The sequence below is a fragment of the Buceros rhinoceros genome, unplaced genomic scaffold (assembly GCF_000710305.1).
Source record: "Buceros rhinoceros silvestris isolate BGI_N320 unplaced genomic scaffold, ASM71030v1 scaffold10672, whole genome shotgun sequence".
Classification (NCBI taxonomy): Eukaryota; Metazoa; Chordata; class Aves; order Bucerotiformes; family Bucerotidae; genus Buceros; species Buceros rhinoceros.
Window position 1 is genome coordinate 71042 of NW_010398317.1, and position 6804 is coordinate 77845.

At 41.7% G+C, this 6804-nt stretch overlaps 1 protein-coding gene across 1 annotated transcript in view; it reads right to left on the minus strand.

The window, feature by feature from the left end:
* LOC104488955 (low-density lipoprotein receptor-related protein 1B-like) overlaps window positions 1–6804 on the minus strand; it is a gene marked incomplete at both ends in the record, with an annotated part of 87071 nt that overhangs the window by 70761 nt on the left and 9506 nt on the right. The window lies entirely within an intron of this gene.

Sequence of the window (6804 nt, forward strand, 5' to 3'; positions counted from 1 at the left end):
ATGAGAAGCATGATCTTTTTTACCCTTTCTCCTGTAGCAGTAGAAAGCATTAGATAAAAATAGAAGTTGCAAACCACTACAATTAGTAGAGGCCACCAGCTAGAACGCAACTCACAATACTTGTGTTTTTATTCTAATACTCTTTTCATTGCATAAGGTATGAAAGCAGATTTTATTTTCTTCCTGCTGCTCCCCCCAAAGCATACAGCAGGCAGGGTTTTGGGTTTTTGTTATTGCTATGCATGTAACAGAAGGGCAAAGTCATGGCACATGTGATGAAGTCCCTGCAAATACTAAGAGGGGGTGTGCCAGTTCCCCAGCGGACACTTCACTGATGTCCTGTAGCCTCAGCTCTGTGCGCAGCAGGTACCGCACGGAGCATTCCTAAAGCTTCCCAGGCTCTTTGCTGAAAACACACCGTTTGCTTATGGGTTTAGCTACTGGATCAATCTCCACCTGGGGTAGACTTTGTAATTGCTTAAGTGCTTCATTTCTGATGTCAAAATATGGTACCAGTTATAATACTGGATGCAAACAAACAGTATTCTGGGTTTAGAGTTTTACAGTTACCATGTCAAAATGTCCATTTCTTATTTACAAAATCCTTCTGCCACTGGGGGAGGTGCTTGCTTTTGGATTTCTTCCCTGGTCCAAGAGCCTTTCTATCAAGAAGGGGTTGGAATGTAAGGAAGACAAGTAAGCTACAGTCATGACCCACTGTTAGAAAAATAATGAAGCTAATTAAGATGGAAGTCCAAAAATGGTCATCTAGGAACCTGATAGGTCAGGGGAAAGGGAATGTGACAATGCAGCACTGAGAATAAGGGAATTGAGAGATGTAGGCTTTGCAGAGACAGCATTGAGGAGACTGTCCCAGGCAGAGCCTACGCGTTTTGTGGTGGAGGGCGTGGAAAGCAATAAAAATTTTACACTTAGAAATGCCATTGAGATAAGGCATTTTAATTTCTGTACTCATTCTGAGAATTCACTGTTCAGGGCATGACTCCTGAAAAACATATAAAAAGAAAATAGATAGCACACCAGCTTTGCTAAGAACAGAAGCAAAGTTTTGACTGATGTCAATGAAAGCTGGGTAAGCCACAAAGCTTGAAAAAATAGTAATATTATACCTGTGAATGACTGAAAAATTGCACTCTTGGCAATTAACAAGCAGTTAATAAACAGCTCCTGTGTCAAAAAGGATTAAGCGCAGTTAACCTAACTTTGGAGGGAAATGCCACCAATTCAGAGCATCTGCCATTGAAGCTCGTGCCTGAGAATGACATAATGGAATGTTACAGGGACACTATTCAAGCCGGTAGCACAATTCTCAAGTCAAATTCAATGGATTATATCCAAGTGGTGCACCAAAAGCAGACAGATCCTTCACAGCTCACATTTAGAAGCTCCAAATATATGCAAGGCCCTCTTAGGATCTGTGACACGCAGATTATATCTTAACTTTTGGGCAAACACCATCGACCATTTTGATACACACCTACATATATGAACAGTATTCTTAAAAAAGAGATAGTGGATTTTCAATACCCACCATGGTCAAAGGAAGAGATCCACCCGATCATGCTTGGTGGAACAGAAAGGTGGAATGAAAAGATATGAACAACCTTTGTTCTTCCAGTAAACCTGATCATCATCAAAAAGGCTATCTATAACCAATAGTCAGAAAAGACTACCCAGGAGCTGAAAACAGGAGAGCACACTGATAAAAGGAAGCTTCTGTACAGCCCTGAGTCTCCAAAGGAGTCCTGCCACTACTGGGGGCAGAAAAAACTGTACATTAAAGGATAATTATCAGATAGAATTGTTTCCTGCATTAAAAAAAAGTCCATACTGCACCAGGGAAGCACCTCATCAAGGCTGTATTGAAACCGAATCAAACGTTGTGTAAGTCCAGGTACATCAGAATGAGGAAGGAACATACGGAAAGATGCAGAGATGATGCAAAGAAAGCATTTCCCATATCAGGCCATGGAGTATGAAGGACACCAAAGTATTTAGATTTGCGGCTTCTTTGAAGGGAAATATCTAAAAGCACATGGAAATTAAAACAAAATATAAAAATGGAAATATATGAAAATCCCACAAGACACTTATGAATTCATGAGGGAAGACCCGGGAAAGATGTAGCCTTACACATACAATAGTGACAGACCCATGTAACTACTTAAGTCGGGGGCCGAACCTGGTTCCCTGTTAAGCATCACCAAACTGCACAGCAGTGGTCTGTGCTAGAACCTGTAAGACAGAACAGTTTGGAAGTCACCTAGAGGATGATGTGAATAACATAGTGATAAAGTCCAATAATAAAAATAAGGTTTCCAGAAAGAGGAGGGTCAGATTTGAAGAACTCGGGAGACTGAGTGGCTGGGCAGTAAAAGAGGATGAGAAATTCAAGCCAAATAAACATAAAATTAATGAGAAAAGTGTCTTAGTTTGTATATTTAATGATGGATGTGTCTAGAGCACTTCAGAATGAGATAGTGACGCTATTAAAAACAAACAAACCAACCAACTCTTTGGGTAAAGTAAGAAGGGAAGAAAGGTCACTATTCCAGAAACAGCTTTTGCCCAGTCTTCCCAGAAATGCAAGAACAGCAACGTAAGAGCAGGCAGGGCTCTAGAACTGCCAAGTGGACACCACATGCAGGACAAGAATGCTGTGATATTTCTTCAGGATACTCTTCTCATGTCCTTGTCCGGTTCCCATTACTGTATCAGATGCTCTAAACACTATAAAACCGCCATTTGAGGTGTAAACGACTTTTGACATGAAGCCTTCTCATTTCTGTTCATCTTCTAGGACGTCTGTAAGCACGGGCTGTCTATCACAGAAGAAAAAGAAAAATCACATTCTACAACTCTATGACAGCTTATAGCGCCTGTCTGGAGACAAGATCGTAGGAATAAACACCTCCCCCCAGATCTTCACAGTTGTTCTTGTGAGGAAGCCACACTTTGCTTTGATTTCTCATGAATATTCACAGGAACTTCACAGCAAAGTTGCTGACAAGCACCATCTCTAGTGCTTGGTGTGTCCTTTGATGACTGAGTCTCATCAATGCCAAGATAAATGACTGTAGCTATTCTGAACACAGCACTATAGCTGTGGATAACCACTACTACAAAGTGGTTTAGGTCTGGGGGTTGTGGGGGTGGGGAACAAAAAACAGGGAAGAAAACAGGAATGGAACCAAACACTGTTGGATCCTGGTCAAATCCTCTGGGCTCCCTGTCTGACAGTCTTCATAGCAATCACATCCAACGAGTGGGAGAGCCAAAAAGTCAGCTCTGGCTTGCGCTCGAGAGGGCAAGGAGAAGGCGATGGGTTCTGCAAGCAGAGAGCCTTCTCCCCAGTGGAGACTACCGACCGACTTCATGCCCATCACCTGTTTCCAGTCTTGGAGCCACTTCCCCCGCGCTGTGGTAGGGCAGGCTAGGGAAGGCAGCCAGATGAAAGCTGAATTGGTACAGAAGAAGCAAGAGGTGTCGCTCCATCCGGATGAGTCCTGTACAAGCACGCCTGCCAACAGAAAAGCCTGTGTGCCTTCCAAGGCGAGGTAGGATCGACTGCCTGGAGGTACAAAACACCACAAGGTGGCCAAGCTAAGCACAAGCATTCTGGGATTTGTATTGTTGTACTGTGAGAACTGAACGCCAAGAAAACCTGAATCAAGCATCAGCCAAGGAGAAAATACCATGCTTTGAAGCATCATCCCAGAAGAGATTTTGCTACATTCTGGAGAAGAATAGCAGCTAAAACCCACGCTGTGCTGCCTGTGCTTGTTTAGAGAGCACGTAAGGTGCTTGGTACTTGCACAGATGAAGATGCAAAATGCCTATTACAATGAGGAAGAAGGAGATTCTCTCATCCAGAAGATGCTGTTCTCACTATCCCCCAATTCCAACACACAAAAGCATCATTAGGAGACTGCAGATCATGGCTCTGCTAGGCAGAAAACTCTGAGAGATTTTCCACATTCGTACCATTACACAGAATTTTTGCTGGTTTGGTCCTAGAGGCAGCACTTTACCTAAATGATTGCTCCTGAAAGTCTAGTACTACTAACTGGAGTGGACTGTGAGCTAGTGGAAAGTGTCGAGGAGCAGGCCTGCTACGGGCTGTGACTGCACAAGCCTCCCTCACAGGAGAATCTTTCCTGAAAGCTTATTTGGCTCTGACACTGCATAAATCTTTCCAAGAGGAAATTTTGCAGCTTCTCTTCCAAAACCTTCTAGGTCTTAAAAAGACAAAGATGAAACAACACGCCAATGTCTGGCCTTGGCCAAGACAGGAACGCCTGTGCTGTATTAGCATGCCTACAGAAACCTACCCTTGTTTAGAAGGATAAACCTATCAAACAAAACCTATCGGTGATACAATCAATCCTACAACGCAGACCAAGCTCACACTGCTCAGGTTGTATCCATCTGGGACGCACACACCAAAATGAAGTCATACTAGACCGCCTTTGGAGGGAGAACGCTGGACACTAAAGGAGTACCTTTTCTTCTGTGAATCCGAAGCTTACGTTCACTATCTGGTACTATCACAGCCCTCTCATAGTCCCTCCTTTCCTAAACGTAGTCTTTTGTCTCATTATATGATCCACATTCTTTGTTCCTAGCTACTTGCCTTCAATAAAACAAACACTTTGAAGAAGCCCACTTCGAGCAGCCCCAATCACTTTGTATAACTGATTTTTCTACAGCTTTTTGTGCCATATGCAGATAAGATTCTGATGCTTTCTTCCACTAACAAAAAGATCAGAAAACTAGAATAAAAAAATAAAAAATCAAGATTCTACAAAGCCTGCTAAGAACAATATTTTTTTTTCCTAATACTTTTAGGAATATCCTCTTTCCAGGTACAAAAAACACACACAAAAAATAGTTTCCTTTGAAGAGCAGATCTTCCATTTTTATGTGAATAACTCCACGGGCATGACCATTTATTTGGCTTCAGGTGCCAGAGAATAAAATTACTCTTGAAAAGGCTCAGGCTGAAATTCTCGACAAAGAGTTAAAATGAATTAATTTGCCCCATCACATGTGGTGCTATATGATGAAAAGAAACAGGAGAAATTGCCTGATGGGTAACAGAAGGTGGAGGGAACAAAAGGAAGAATTTAAAATTAAAACTCAGTTTTGCAGTGGCCACAAAATGACCTATACGTGTGTGCAGGCATGTGTAATAGAGACAGCAAGATGAGACTCCGGCCCTGTCCTTGCAGCATAACTCCAGATATATGTCTGGAAGAGAAGATACTCATCAGGTGGATAATTTCTGCATTGAGTTCTCGGGGAAAAAAAAAAAACCAAATAACAAATTTGCAGCAGAAGAGTTGTGATGGATCCTTTGGAAGTTATTATTTCCATAAGGAGCAGCACTTGTCCGTACTGTCTCATTCCTTAGATGCCCCAGTGCACCAGTCTGTTGAGGCCATTCACTGCAGACCTGCGAGCAAAAGCAGCTTTCACACTACGTCCCTCTGAGAAGGCATGCCCAGACCGTGGGGATTGATGCTGATCTCCTGCAGCAACCCAAGAAGAGTGTCTGTGTATGTGTATGCCTGGGAAAAACACCACCACAGCAACGTCTGCTAGATCTTGTCAGTCAGAGCTCCAAACGTGACTCCAAAGAATATTTCTCTATGTCTCCAAGCACTATTTCCCAAATCGACATTGAACAACAGGCTGGAACAAGTCTCTGCAGTCGATTCATGTCCATGGGAATTTCTAGTCTTCGTTTAAGCAAGAATGAATGATTACAGTGGAGCTTCAGAAAAATATTAGAGACCACAGGCTGATGTGTGCTAGCACTATGAAAAATTATTAGCTCATTAATTCCAGGCACCCATCAAGGGTTTCAAACCCATCATACAGCCCTAATTTCACGAACAGATGCACTAATGCAGACCTGAACACCACAGAGATTAGCAATTCTCTTCACGTGCAGAGAACAGAGGAACGCAGGAAGGAACTGGTGGAGAGCTACACAACACAGTGCTAAGGTCCACTGTGATGATGAAGATCAGTGACGGAACAGACAGATATAGTTCAACACAAAACAATTTTTGGTAATGACTGTAGTTAATTTGATTGTTCTTACTAGAAGAAAATAAAATAAAATATCAATAACAGAGTGAAGTAAACAAACAAAAGCAAATACTACTACCAAGACTTTTAGGGCTCTTAGATATCTAAAATACGAAAAGCCCTCTAAAATGTATTAAAAAAACCTCTGAATAAAATACGAAGAAGGCAAAAAACCCCACCAAAACAATTATGCTTTTAAAAAGAGCATCCTCTAAAAGTAGAATAGACACAATGGGTGATGAATAAAAATGAAAGAAACCCCAAACCCTTTCTTGTGGGTTTTTTTAGATTTAGTTTTCTATTCTAGTCAATATATAATTAGGAAAATAGGTTAAGGAACACCCCCTTACTTTGCCGAGATGACCACATCTCACAACAGCTATCTTGATAGCCTAAGGCACAATCTCCATGAAGAATTTATCACTTGGAGACACAATCCTATGAGTCATAATAAAATTTGTCATTTCAATATTCCTGAACTGGTCGGTCAGAAGAGAGAGAGTTTCAGAGCTATTCTTTGATGCCCATCTCTCCTTGAAAGGATTTTTCAAAATCTTAGGTCCAGTCTGGAGTTTTTAGAAGCCTGTTTTTAACACCACCATTGCGCTCCTCAGTGTTTAAGCTGATCGTGGACATCTCTTCTGGGAAAGATGAAGAAAATCCTTTTTTTTTTTTTTTTTTTTTTTT